The following is a 14,925-nucleotide window of genomic DNA, read 5'->3' as shown; positions in this document are numbered from 1 at the left end:
CTATTTTCAAAATGTTAGATTTCACAAACAAGGCACTAACTTTTATATGTCAGCACTACCACCCCCTAACTCTTGAATGCAATCACCCGTTAAGTTATGACATGCAGGTTCAGTGAGGTACAAACATCTTTGCCGACACTTAGTACATCTGTTGAATGCAGTAAGTTATTTGAATAGTAGTAAACATTTTTTTTTGAATTACATGAAGATTTTTTACATTGCATATTATTTTTCAAAAGTGTCACGTATATTTTCTTGAAACGCATGAACATTTTAAAAATATCACATACATTCTTGTAATGGTACAAATATTCTCTAAAAGCTGGGCAAATATTGTTTTTACACTGCATGGACATTTTTGAAGTGTACGATGAACATTTTTAAAATAAAATTTAGTTTTTAGTAATATATGTATTTACAAAACACAAATATAAGGTTTTTTTAGCAGTACACAAATATAAGTTTTTTTTTCAGGGAACAGAAATGTAAGTTTTTTTAGACAATCATCTGAATCTTTATTAAACCGTCACAATGTTTACATGAATGAAAGAAAGTTCACCGGGATGGCCTAACCAAACATGGCGGCCAACCCCTAAATTGAAGTGCATGCTTTGCAAGATTGTGAGCCTCGAAGTTCGAGCTCCTAAACTCATGGACAAAATTATATAAAATGAAGCTACTCGAATACTCTATGATTTCATGTATAATAGCACCATAGCCTGCCCCACTCTTCCGCTTAATATCCTCAATCGCCATCTTACAATCTGACGCAACATGGATAGATTGTAAATTAAGATCCTCTGCGAGAACCATCGATTCTCTTGCTGCTAGTTCCTCCAATGTGGTAGGGTCGCTGATGCCCCTAAAGACAATGGCCGATGAACCCAGGTACATGCCCTCCCTGTCTCTGCACACTGCCACAACTCCACAAATATAAGTAAAACATAAAAAAATATGTGCGTGACTTCAGTGTGATGAAACCACATGGCTACTGGGCCGGCCCACTAATAGCTCCCTCTATAGGCGAAGGATATGTTTGCCCCTGTATCTTGCCTACAAAGAGATATGCTCAGCTTGGCCCATGAACAAAGTCTCACCAATAGTACCGTTTTTCTCCAGAAGGTGTCTGATCGCTAGTTAGTTTGTGCATGCTTAATGCTGGGCCTTTTCTCTCTTTATTTTTTCACTTTCTCCCTTCTTATAAATATTTTGGAAGTTGTTAAAGTATGTTTATGTTATTTTATTTTATTAGTCCTATAAAAATGTTTATAGGGTATTAAAAAATGGTAATCATATTTTCAAAAAGGGTTCATCATGTGTTAAAAAGATTCCTCGGGTATCGAAAATGTTCAGTGGGTCTTTTAATTTTTTCATATGATATTTAAAAAATGTCCACCAGAAAATAAAATTTCATCGTGTTTTCCAAAATGTTCGACGCATATTAAAAAGGCCATTTTTTTGAAAACATTTCCATCCTGTAATAGAAAATTGTTCGCTGGTCATTAAGAAGGATTCATCATCTTATTTAACAAATCTCTATTGCATATTAAATAACTTTTTATTGTGTTTTAAAATACTTTCATCATGTGATATAAAATTGTTCAACACATATTACCCTTTTCAATAAATGATAATACATTAAAAAATGGGCATGGAAATGTAAAAAGTTCTCCACATATACTTTTTAAAATTTTAATGACATATAAATATATATATTCGTACTCTATGACCGATAGGATTTTTAAAGATAATGAATTTGAACCTAAAAAAATGGAAATTAAAAAATTTAAAAAGAAAACTGAGAATAAAAATAGAAACAAAATTATCAAAACCGATAAAGAAAACACATTAATAAAATGTAAAAAAAAAGACATAGTCTTCCTAAAACCAAACGGAAGATTCCCAAAACCCGCTAAGCACACGATTACTAGTTCCACCAGGTCCGCTACTAGGCCACGATCCCCACATTGTCGCCTGTACATCCACCTTGCAAGAGGCGAGATATAGCTTTTTGGTTGCAACTTCGTGTGGAAAAAAGAGAACTTATCCATTTATGGCGTCATGTGGTTAGAATTGTAGGCCCATGAGGCCATCTCTTGCTATCTGCTGCTCACACATATCATCGACCAAGTCACCATATGTGGCTTTTGGAGCTCCTGGTCTATGTACAGTACTCCACTGACCACTGATTACGTTGCTCTTTCAGTGGATGGATACTTTTCAATGGAATCTGGCGCGACAGCGTTAGGGATGATTCTCCAACGACATGATGGTTCAATTATTTTTTTAGCAAGTTGGTTTATTTCAATTGTGACGAAGCACTGGAAGCGGAGAATAGATACATACAATTACGCAAGGGATGTTGCTTGCTATACAAAATTTCAGTCTTCCGATCATTGTCCAATCTGACTCAAGTGAGGCTTTATCCTATCTATCAGGGGACGGACTAGTTCGCTCGACATATGGTCATCTTGTGGCTGAAATTAAGGACTTGATATGTGACATGGAGTTTATTCCCTAGAAATTGACTAGGGATCAGAATAGAGTTGCCGATCATGTGGCAAACTATAGTCGTATCGAGTGTACCACGGCTATGTGGAAGTAGTTGGGACCACCATGTATCGAGGATCTTCTGACTCTCGACTGTAACTCTCTCAATTTGGAATAAAACTCCTTTCCCCACGCAAAAATATATATGCTTAGACGGAGGTGCCATATATCGCTTCTAGCGAGCAGTACGCTCGCATCGCTCATGCGCCTGCTGTTGGTAGGCTTGGCCCAATGAGCGTGGAAGAGCTAGTACACGTTCATTTTCTCTTTATTATTTCGGTCGGTTTAATTTTAATTAAAAATCACGAAGAAGAACAAGTTCATGAATTTTAAAAGAGTTCAATTTGAAGAATGTTACATATTTTAAAAAATGTTAATGGATTTGACAAAATTCATAAAATTGGAAAAGTGAAGAATTTGAAAACAATCAGTGAAAAATGTCCACAAATTTGGAAAAGGTTTAATAATTTAAAGAAAGCTCTCTTATTTTAGAAAATCGTTCATGAATTTGAAAATTGTTCAGTGAACGACATTTGAAAAAGGTTCAATGCAAAATGTTCAGAAGTTCGATTTTTTTTCATGAATTTAAAAAATGTTCGTGTATTTGAAAAATCTTTGCGGATTTGTAAAATGTTCTTGTATTTGAGAAACAGGAAAAAAGAAAAAGAAAAGACAAAAAAAGCAGTAAAACCGGTGCATACATTGGATCGGACGTTGGGTAATCATATGATAAAGATTGTTAGCGAACGTGCTTCTGTAGTGGTCCTGTTCCTTAGGCTAGAGTAGTGTAATTCTATTGTAACAGCCAGTATATATGTACTTGTGTAACCCCAATCAATAATCAAGGAAGTGTTACACGATCTCTCTCGCTATCCTCATTCAGACTCCAACATGGTATCAGTTTGAATCTCACGATCCACGTCTTCCACTACTCCTCTCTCCTCCCCACCCTCCACGATCGCCATGAGCACTTCCTCATTTGTCTCCTCCCGTGACTCGGAGTCCGACGACGACCAGTTCCGTCTTCCCGTCGTCACCCAAACCCTCCCCACTACCCAGGTCCAGTCCCTTCGCATCCGCGACCATGTGCTGGTTACTCTGGATTTCGAGAAGGAAAACTACGCCCTCTGGCGCCGTCAGTTCCTCTCCGCCCTCGCCAAGTTTGGCCTCATCGCCCACGTCGACGGCTCGCCGACCCAGGCGACTTCCGACTGGGTTCTCAATGACTTTGCCATCCTCCCGTGGTACAACGCTACAGTGACTCCGTCGACGTTGGAGATCGTCTCCGATCACAAGGACACGACGTATTCCCTCTGGCACCCGCTTCACTCTCTCTTCCGCAGCAACCGCGACGCCCGGATCACCTACCTCCCCGACGAGTTCCACAGCTTTACCCAGGGCGATCTCTCCGTCGTCGACTACACCTCCCGGCTCAAGACCATGGCGGACACCCTCCGGGACCTCGGTCACCGCCTGAAGGATCGCGAGCTCGTTCACAATGTGCTCCGTGGCCTCGATGAGCGTCTCCAACACGCCGTCCCGCACATGACGCCCGGACGCCACCCTTCTTCATCAAGCTGCGGTCGTTTCTCCAGCTAGAGGAGCGGCGCGTCGCTCGCCTGGCGCACGTCAACGCCCGCTCGGCTCTCCTCGCCCATGCCAGCGCGTTCTACGTGGCCCGCCTATCGTCTTCCACGTCGGTCCCGCCCTCCTCCAACCCCCCCGCTGCTCGGCCCTCCAACGGCCGGGCCCGGCGGCTCTCCGGCTCTCGTGGGCGCCAGAAGAAGCGCAAGCAGAACCCCTCCGGCCAGCCCGGCTCCTCTTCCGGCGGGGGCGCGCCCGGCGGCCTTCTGCCCGTCCCGCGTCTGCCCGCTCCTGCTGCAACGATAGTCGGCACCTTACAGGGGATCCTCGACGCAAGCCCACCCGTACCCATCGTTCCCCAGGCGCACCCAGCTACGACCACCGTCCTGCCCTCACCACAATGGGATCAGGCCGCCCTCATTGCTGCCTTGAATTAGATGGCTCTACATCCGCCCACTGCTCCTGGCGGCGATTGGATCTTCGACAGCGGCACCTCTTCCCATATGGGCTCCGGCTCTGGTATTCCCTTTCCCCCTTCCTCTCCAACCTCGATCGTCGTCGATAATGGTGCTCTCCTGCCCATCACCGGCGTCGGCTCCACCTCCTCCCCCACCCCCTCACGCCCACTCTCTCTTCTTGAAATTCTTATCTCCCCCTCTCTTATTAGAAATCCAGTCTTAGTTCATGCCTTTACTCGTGACAATTTGGTTTCTGTTGAATTTGACCCTACTGGTTTTTCTATCAAGGATCTGGCAACCAAGATGGTGCTTCTCCGATGTGATTCTCCCAGCGAGCTCTACACCTTCACACCGCCTCGCCACTATCTCAATACTTATGCCCTCCGATGCCCATCTTCTGCTATATGAGGTCTTTCATCCGAGGAAAAATAATAATAAGCAAGCTTTCGGGACGAAACTCCGCCGCCACATGGCGGAACCTTGGCGGAATCAATCTAGGGCTCCGACAGAGCTGTTCTGCCGGGGACACTTCCCTCCGGTAGGGGGAAATCATCACCATCGTCATCACCAACGATCCTCTCATCGGGAGGGGGTCAATCTCCATCAACATCTTCACCAACACCATCTCATCTCAAACCCTAGTTCATCTCTTGTATCCAATCTTTGTATCCAAACCTCAGATTGGTACCTGTGGGTTGCTAGTAGTGTTGATTACTCCTTGTAGTTGATGATAGTTGGTTTACTTGGTGGAAGATCATATGTTGAGATCCATTATGCATATTAATACCCCTCTGATTATGAACATGAATATGCTTTGTGAGTAGTTACGTTTGTTCCTGAGGACATGGGAGAAGTCTTGCTATTAGTAGTCATGTGAATTTGGTATTCGTTCGATATTTTGATGAGATGTATGTTATCATCCCTCTAGTGGTGTCATGTGAACATCGACTACATGACACTTCACCATTGTTTGGGCCTAGAGGGAGGCATTAGTAAGTAATAAGTAGATGATGGGTTGCTAGAGTGACAGAAGCTTAAACCCTAGTTTATGCGTTGCTTCATAAGGGGCTGATTTGGATCCATATGTTTCATGCTATGGTTAGGTTTACCTTAATACTTCTGTTGTAGTTGCGGATGCTTGCAATGGGGGTTAATCATAAGTGGGATGCTTGTCCAAGTAAGGACAACAACCAAGCACCGGTCCACCCACATATCAAATTATCAAAGTACCGAACGCGAATCATATGAACGTGATGAAAACTAGCTTGACGATAATTCCCATGTGTCCTCGGGAGCTCTTTACTTCATATAAGAGTTTGTCCAGGCTTGTCCTTTGCTACAAAAAGGATTGGGCCATCTTCCTGCACCTTATTTACTTTTATTACTTGCTACTCATTACAAATTACCTTATCACAAAACTATCTGTTACCGATAATTTCAGTGCTTGCAGAGAATACCTTACTGAAAACTGCTTATCATTTCCTTCTGCTCCTCGTTGGGTTCGACACTCTTACTTATCGAAAAGGCTACGATAGATCACCTACACTTGTGGGTCATCAAGACTCTTTTCTGGCGCCGTTGTCGGGGAGTGAAGCGCCTTTGATAGGTGGAATTTGGTAAGGAAAAATTTATATAGTGTGCTGAAATTTACTGTCACTTGTTACTATGGAAAGTAATCCTTTGAGGGGCTTGTTCGGAGTATCTTGACCCCGACCGGTAGAGCAAATAGTTGCTCCTAAACCTACTGGACCTACTGAAAATGAAAATGTTTACTTCGATATTCCTTCGGGTATGATAGAGAAACTGCTGGCTAATCCTTTTGCAGGAGATGGAACGTTGCATCCCGACCTACACTTAATCTATGTGGATGAAGTTTGTGGATTATTTAAGCTTGCAGGTATGCCCGATGATGTTATCAAGAAGAAGGTCTTCCCTTTATCTTTGAAGGGAGATGCATTGACATGGTATAGGCTATGTGATGATATGGGATCATGGGACTACAAATGGTTGAAATTGGAATTCCATCAGAAGTTTTATCCTATGCATCATGTTCATCATGATCGTAATTATATATATAATTTTTGGCCTCGCGAAGGAGAAAGCATCGCTCAAGCTTGGGGGAGGCTCCCACCGCTCCCACCGCTCGATGAACTTCTGCCATGCACTTCACTGTATCCTTTTTGTAGTTCATTATATCTTCTTTTTGCTCACAGATGACATTCTTGCATTTTCCATGTTTCGGTTGCAGTCCCACGGGTGTACAGGCGCAGTACTGTGGGGGTTGGACATGGAGTGCACCTGCGGAAAAAAATTGTGGATTTATTTTTTGAAGTCCCCCGTCATTTGTAATTTTAATGTGTTTGTACTGTGGATTAAAGAAATAAGCATTGCAGTACATTCGCCCCGTCTCGTAGTCCATAGACGTACAACTCTCCCTAAACATGCATTGAAGATAACAACGGTACTTTTTGAAGTGCCGCTCACTTGTTTCGTTGCTGCAGTGATCTTCTCTTGCACAGCAGTTCCCTCTGATGCCAAGTGTAACTTTTTTTGGAAGATTATAATTAGAAAAGGTTGATTCTTCTATGCAGCTCACTCTGTTGTTGTGTGGAAGAAAAATAGATGCAGTCCACTTGCCTCGTCCCTGCGGTTTAGTTTTCCATCGTGTACTGTTCTCTTCTCTGTGCTGATATATTGCTTAGTATTTCACTTTGATACATGTCGGGGTTCATTCATGCACTTCCGTTGCCTGTCTGATGCAGTGTGGTTTCAGTCCGAAGCAGTGCACTCATCTGACTGATGTAGTACACAGGGTTCATTGCAGCCTCAGTGCAACTCCACCGCCTGCATGTTGCATTTAGGTTCCTTTGTGCTTATATTTTCATTTATAATGTGTGATTTGAATGGTTGGGGGCATCTCTGCAGTTCATCTCTTGTATCTAATGCATAAAAAAGTAACCGGTTGTAAAAAGAAATGCAGACCGGTTGTACACATACTTTTGCTTCCACACAAAAACTAAACAAAAAATGTAGAAAAGAACAGCGCAGTTCGCTCGGCTTTTCCTTGCAGTACATATCTGATGAGGTACCACGTGTTTCATCACAAAAGTTACAAAAGAAGACAAAAAGGAATCATGCGGTTCACTACGATATATGTCGCAGCTCACTTGCCCATGTTTTTGTGGTCCACTCTTGTTCGTAATTTTTTTGAAAAAAAGACAACAAAAACTTGTCTGAGAAAAATATATGTTCGACAAAAGAAATCATGAAGTTCACTTGACCGTCTGATGCAGTTCGGTTTTCTGTCAGATGAAGTACCCACGTCGATTTGGATGTCGCGAAAAACAGAGTGTCCGCATTTCGGTAAATTTAAAACTACTCTTAAACTGTAAGGAATTAGAGAGAGTGTTCTACATGAAAAAGTTGCGTCTCATCGATATCTTTCCAATGGCATATCATTTGAATCATTTCGACAACCGGTTTGTAAAAATTTCGCGAAAAACGGCCGCTGCCACTCGTCGTCCGCCGCATGATTTTCAAAATTAACTTAAAACTGTAAGGAATCTCAAAACCATTTATACATATGAAAGTTGCGCCTTGTCCATAACTTTCCAACGACGTATTACACGCCTCGTTTTGACAAACGGTTCAAAAACTAGAGCTAAAACAGTACCAAAAATTGCAAAAATTTCAAAAAACAGAATTCCGCGATTTAATAAATTCGAAACTGCTTTTAAACGGTAACGAATTAGAGAAAATAATAGATATGAAAAAGATGCGCCTCGATGATATCTTTCAAACAGCGTATCATTTGCCTTATTCCGATGAGCGGTTTAGGAACAATCATGAAAATACGCTCGCTGCCACTCATCATCCGCCGCATCATTTTTAAAACTGCTCTTAAACTGAGAGGAATCTCGAAAAGTGTTCAACATGGAGAAGTTGCGCCTAATCAATAGCTTTTCAACGGCATATTATACGCCTCGTTCCGATAAACGGTTAAAAAATTAGAGCAAAAACAGTACCGGAAAAACACTGCGTGCAGTTTTTTTCGACACGAAGTTCACTCGTGTGAGTACTGCAGCACACTTGGTTCAAACAATGACGTGCACTTGCATTGAGTGTGCAGTGCGGAAGTGTTATCAATATAACTATTCTGATAATATTATCAGAATAGACCGGCTATTCGTCACCCTGGGTCGCGCTATTCGTCACCCTGGGTGAGGAATAGTTATTCTTCACCCCCTCTATTTTACCATCAATGCATCGTAATTTTACGTTTCATAAGTTTTGTCTTATTTCCAACGAAAAAAGAGACCGTAACAAAATATCTAATCGCTGTAAAAAATATTTTATATTATGTAAAATTACAAACGTAAAAACATATTCTAAAATACACATAAACTGCAAATTTTTTTGTCTTATGACCTATATTTTTATTTTTTATGTCAAATTTTATGTAGTGAATCAATAGAAATGTAACTATTTGAATCCCAAACGTAATTTAAATATAAAATGATCGTAAGATTACCTCGGATGAGGAATAATTTATTCTGTACCCTGGGTGATGAATAGTAACACTATATTACGATCCGAGGTAATCTTACGATCATTTTATAATTAAATTACGTTTGGAATTCAAATAGTTACATTCCTGTTGATTCACTATGTAAAATTTGACATAAGAAAATAAAAATATAGGTCATAAGACAAGAAAATTTACAGTTTATGTGTATTTTAGACTATGTTTTTACGTTTGTAATTTTACATAACATAAAATATTTTTTATGGCGATTATATATTTTCTTACGGTCTCTTTTTGCGTCGGAAATAAGACAAAACTTACGGAACGTAAAATTACGGTGCATTGATGGTAAAATAGAGGGGGGGGGGGTGAAGAATAACTATTCCTCACCCAGGGTGACGAATAGCGCGACCCTATATATAGCTATTCATCACCCTGGGTGAGGAATTCTTATTCCTCACCCCAGCCCATCTCTCACGGCTATACCTCCAAGATCGTAAGAAACAGAAGGACTAGAGGTAATATTACAGCCTAAACCAAGGAACCAATCTCTGTTCCGTAAAGCAAAGGGGATTAATGTAATATTACCTCATGCATGCGAATAATTTACATCGTGCATGTAAGCAACCTACATGTCGCATCAAAGTGGTAGTGTAGAAATCAAACGATGATGTTGTAATCTTACGGAGTGAGCAACGGAAGCTTTGGTGACTTACAGTGACATGTTCCTATATTAGTACCCCACTTGATTAGTGTGCAATGCATTCATCATATGAGTTATTTTGTCTATAAAATCAAGCTTATCAAATTTCCTTGTAGAGGTACGAGTGGTAGTTTGTTCTTGTAATTTGTATGTGTTTTCAGAATATTGTGCTAGTCTGGTCAATAACTGTGATTTTAAGTGTTTATCTGAGAAAACTGATGTTGACTTCTTGGTTCTGGATTTCTTCTCTGCATTTACTCCAATGTATTGCACAACAATTATCTACTAGATTATCTTCGCGTGTTTCACCTCATTAGCTCTAGATCACACACAAAATGATTCCTGGGTATTATTGCAAGACATAAGAATTACTGAAATGGTTCATTACACCACGGCATAACTACTCAAAAAGCACTTGGATAAATTAACTAGGTCTTCTTACAATGAACAAAGGCGATGTGAGTTCAACACACATAAATAAAAAAAAAATCAGTATACTGCTTGACAAAGTATCATCTAAAAAAAATCAATATCTGTAGAGAAAACTATCTTTCTGTAGCAAAACAATCTCCAGTCAATCTTGAGATGGACATTGGTGTTCTTTTGGCCAAACTCAGACCTTTGCATTTCAAATACTAAGAGGATGCAAAATCCCCATCTGAATGAACCTACAATTTCTGCAAAGATGTACTTCCATTCAGCCTTTGCGCCATCCTCATCTGAATGACCCTAATGTTTCTGTAACGATTACTGAAAAAGTTCTAGTACTTGGAAAATTGTTACATGTACTAGTATCATTGCAGCTACTCGTTAGATACAAAATGTAACCATGGACAACTATAAGCTGAAAAGATGAACATTAGTTTCAAAGGTACTCTCCATAATCCATCAGCCACGCTCCTACCTAAGAATGCTGAAAGTAAAGAGAGTTCTAAGATCCAACAGTGATTTTTCACCATCTAATCGGACCTAGCATGAGTCTTGCACAAACCTTTCTATGATACTCCCTCCATTCCTTTATGTAAGGTGTATAATTTTCAGCACGGTGACCAAGGCACACAATTATACACAAGTTAGGACAAAATTAACCTTGACTAAATCATTTATCAGTGGCAAGTAAATCATTTAAGGTAGGAAAGTAAGATATATGCACAATCAGGAGAGAGATACTTTCCTTTATCTCTTTACAAGAAGAGATACATGCAATCGGGGAAAAGATACTTTCCTTTTTACTAGAGGGCTAAAAACAGATTTTTGAGGAATTGGAAGAAATGCACTTTACATTGTGGAATTTTATCAAAAAAGAAATACAACGTATATAAAGGAACGGAGGGAGTAGTCGAAACCACCTGAAGAAACTAGAGAAACCTATTTATACGGTGCTGCTGCACACCATATTTTTATGTGTGGAAGATGCCAAGATGGTATTAGAATGTTCGGAATTCAGACCAGCGTTTGTAAATTTACTCCTGACTGTAAAAGCTTGTTATATTTACAGAGATAAACATTTGCACACATTTTTTGGACGTTTAAGTTTATGTATGTCAGCACTTGAACAAGGATTGAATCACTGGAAGAAAACCTTGGTATACAGAAACTATAAGTTTCTGGAAAGTTATAGCTGTCAAATTTTACTATGATATTTTCTTTCATCAAGTATTGGTGCGGGACAGCAGACAAGATAAATAAATCAAGAGAGATATGTGCAAGATTTCAACTATATACTAAAGGTTAAGCCATTGTTGCTACAGCTATCATAATCTATCCTAAGATGTACAGAAATAATATGGAGAAGAATGCAGTGAGCAAATGCACATCAGTCTTTGAGTTCCTTACTGATTGCAAAGAAAATACAGACAAGAAAAATGAAGTAGCAGCTAATTTGCATTACTAATTGATGAAACAATATATGTGCACTGAAAACAAGTCAAATAGGACGTCAGTTCAAAGACAGAAAAATAAAATTCGACATCTGCTCGGCGCCGCTGTGATTCACCCTCTAAACAAATTCAACAAAACAAATTAGTTATGCTAATAGCAATTTGCATCTTCACGGGTTGGCTCGTATTCAATTAGCATGTTCAACAGGTTCTTCATGGGTCGTTGAAGAGATTTGGATTAAAATCACTAGCGCATAGTGGAGCAAGCAACACAAATCGCTCACATTTGAAGCAGCGCCGTGAGGAGCCTACACCGTTCCCGCGGCCAACAGGCTACCACAAGCCGCTTTGCCCAACACTGAGGCCACAACCCACACGCCTTGTCGACATTTCCGCCGAGCACCACGTCGTCACAACCCCACCATGGTCCACCGCTGCTCCCCAATCCACCCAGCCTTTCTTCCGACCACCATGCCATCCGGCCCATCCGCCGGTCACTTAGATGTCGGCCACCACGCCCAAGCTAGTCGCCGTCGAAAACCGCATGCCGCCATGATTTTTTTAGGGAATCGGCCACCATGATTAGAATAGGAAACGACGAGCTCGAGAAAGCGGGCTATAGCTACCACGAACATAAAGCTTTTTTTTGCAAACGACTTACGTTAGCACCTAAAAGATTTTACCTCATGCGTGGAGAGGCACAACACGTTGATTGGATTAGACCGAAGAGAAATCTAACTCGGTCGATCGACCAGGGTGCGTTATTACTTATTAATAGAGTTACTATATATATAAATGGCTAAATGGCCATCATCTGCACAGTCGCAAGAAGATGAAGTACATGCACCCTTAATTGATTCCCCCGGATCATGATTTGATTCGAAAATATCAAGGCCAAGAATCATGGCATGATGGCAAGCAAGGGAAAATAAACATCTGGTCATCCATCATGGAGAGTTCCAAGGGTTCCTTAAACCAACGAAATAACAATTTTTAAAATCACAAAATAAAGAAGAGAAGGTTATTGTTTTGTATGACATGGAATGCAGATCAATCAAGCTAACAGAAATGAAGAAACCAAATTTACAAATGCAGATTTAGACCAAGATATGTTTATAAACCCTAAAGAAACATTACATGGCATTTAAAAAAAAAAGGAAAATCTAGGTTTGCAACCATCCAATCAGCAATTAATAATATGGGATTTCTAAAATACTTTCGGGAATTAGAATGACAGAAATGCTATTGTGGTACATTAGCTGATTCCTGAATGAGAATAAACTTATACACAGAGCAAATCCAAATCATAAATCTAGCTAGTAAGGCAAGATCTAAGATGGTCAGAGATGTAAATTGACTCCTGTCTTTATCACATTACTAATGGAGCTTCCAGCACAATACTTGTCCTGCATAATATGCTAATTAATCTAAGCATCAGTAGCAAAATGACTAATAAGAACACACACGCACGCATGACAACGCCTACAGAGGGAGAGAGAAAGCGAAAAAACCTGGGAATGGCTTGGTACCATGTAGGAGACGAAGCCATGGAGCCTGGGCATCTTACGCGGAGCTCGCCGGAGGATTGACAGCGACAACGTCCACCTCGTCAGCGCTATGAACCAGTCGTGGGAAGGGGGTCGCTTCTCGCGAGCCTCACTCCAATCGGGGTCATCCTGCTGTCGTGCATATCAAAAAGAAAGGAGGGGTCGAGTCCGGCGCAGCGCGGCAACGAGAGGCCAGTGCAGGAGCTTGGGGTCGGGAACTGGGAACGGAAGTCAGGTCATCGCCCGGGCGACGAAGGGAGCGAGGGATGGAGGTGGGTCGTGGCGCGCCCGTCGGTCGAAGAGGTTGCCAAACGCCGCGAAATACTGCTCGCCTCGACGCTGCCACCGGCAAACGGGGCCACCCCCGGCGTCGCACGCATCCGACTCCACCCGCGGCGGCTCGCCGCCGAAACCACCCGCCGCTCGGCGCTTCCTCTCCCAATATTCCAGAAACTGCGGGGAGTGGGCTAGCTAAGCAGTTGCTAGGTAAAAATAAATTATCTTGGCTTTTCTTTTGAGCAAATAAATTACCTCACCAAGAGCCAGGTTGCATGCGAGTGTGGCTGGGTCGTCCGACCGGGGTGGAGAATAGGTAATTCTTCACCCAGGGTTACTAATAGACTTCCTCTCTCTTTATATATATATATATATATATACATATATATATATATATATATATGACTCCTCTTCTGTACTCCTGGGAGTATGTACTCCCATTCTCAATATACCTCATATATGTATTAATTATACCTCTTTATTATTCTCAATATACTTCATTAAATATTTTAAGATACCCCAATATGAGTTTTGTTGAAAAAATATCATCTGCGATGTACTTTTTGTAATATACCTTTTTCACGTACAAACATATCAGTATATATGTAAACATTTAAAAACATGTAGACTCACATAAATTTTTTCATGAAACTCATTTTGAGGTATCTAATAATTACTAATGAAGTATATTAAAAATAATAAAGTGATATAAAAGATTCATCTATGTGGTATATGAGAAGCGGGAGTACGTACTCCCAGGAGTACACAACCATTTTCCTATATATATATAGGGTCACGCTATTCGTCACCCTGGGTGAGGAATAATTATTCTTCATCCTCCTCTTTTTACGATCAATGCACCGTAATTTTATGTTTCGTAAGTTTTGTCTTATTTCCGACGTAAAAAGGGACCGTAAGAAAATTTATAATTGCCGTAAAAAATATTTTATGTTATGTAAAATTACAAACGTAAAAATATAGTCTAAAATACACATAAACTATAAATTTTCTTGTCTTATGATCTATATTTTTATTTTCTTATGTCAAATTTTACGTAGTGAATCAATAGGAATGTAACTATTTGAATTCGAAACGTAATTTAATTATGAGATGATCGTAAGTATATTGTGTTACTATTCATCACCCAGGGTGCGATGATCGTAAATTACCTCGGGTGAACAATAACTTATTATGCACCCTGGGCGACGAATAGTAACACTATATATATATTTAATTATATAGTGTTATTATGCATCCTGGGTGATGAATAGTAATACTATATATATATATATATAACTTATTATGCACCCTGGGTGATGAATAGTAACACTATATATATATATAGTGTTACTATTCATCACCCAGGGTGCATAATAAGTTATTGTTCACCCGAGGTAATCTT

Source organism: Triticum aestivum, chromosome 5A (assembly GCF_018294505.1).
Source record: "Triticum aestivum cultivar Chinese Spring chromosome 5A, IWGSC CS RefSeq v2.1, whole genome shotgun sequence".
NCBI lineage: Eukaryota > Viridiplantae > Streptophyta > Magnoliopsida > Poales > Poaceae > Triticum > Triticum aestivum.
This window is presented reverse-complemented; position numbering follows the sequence as displayed.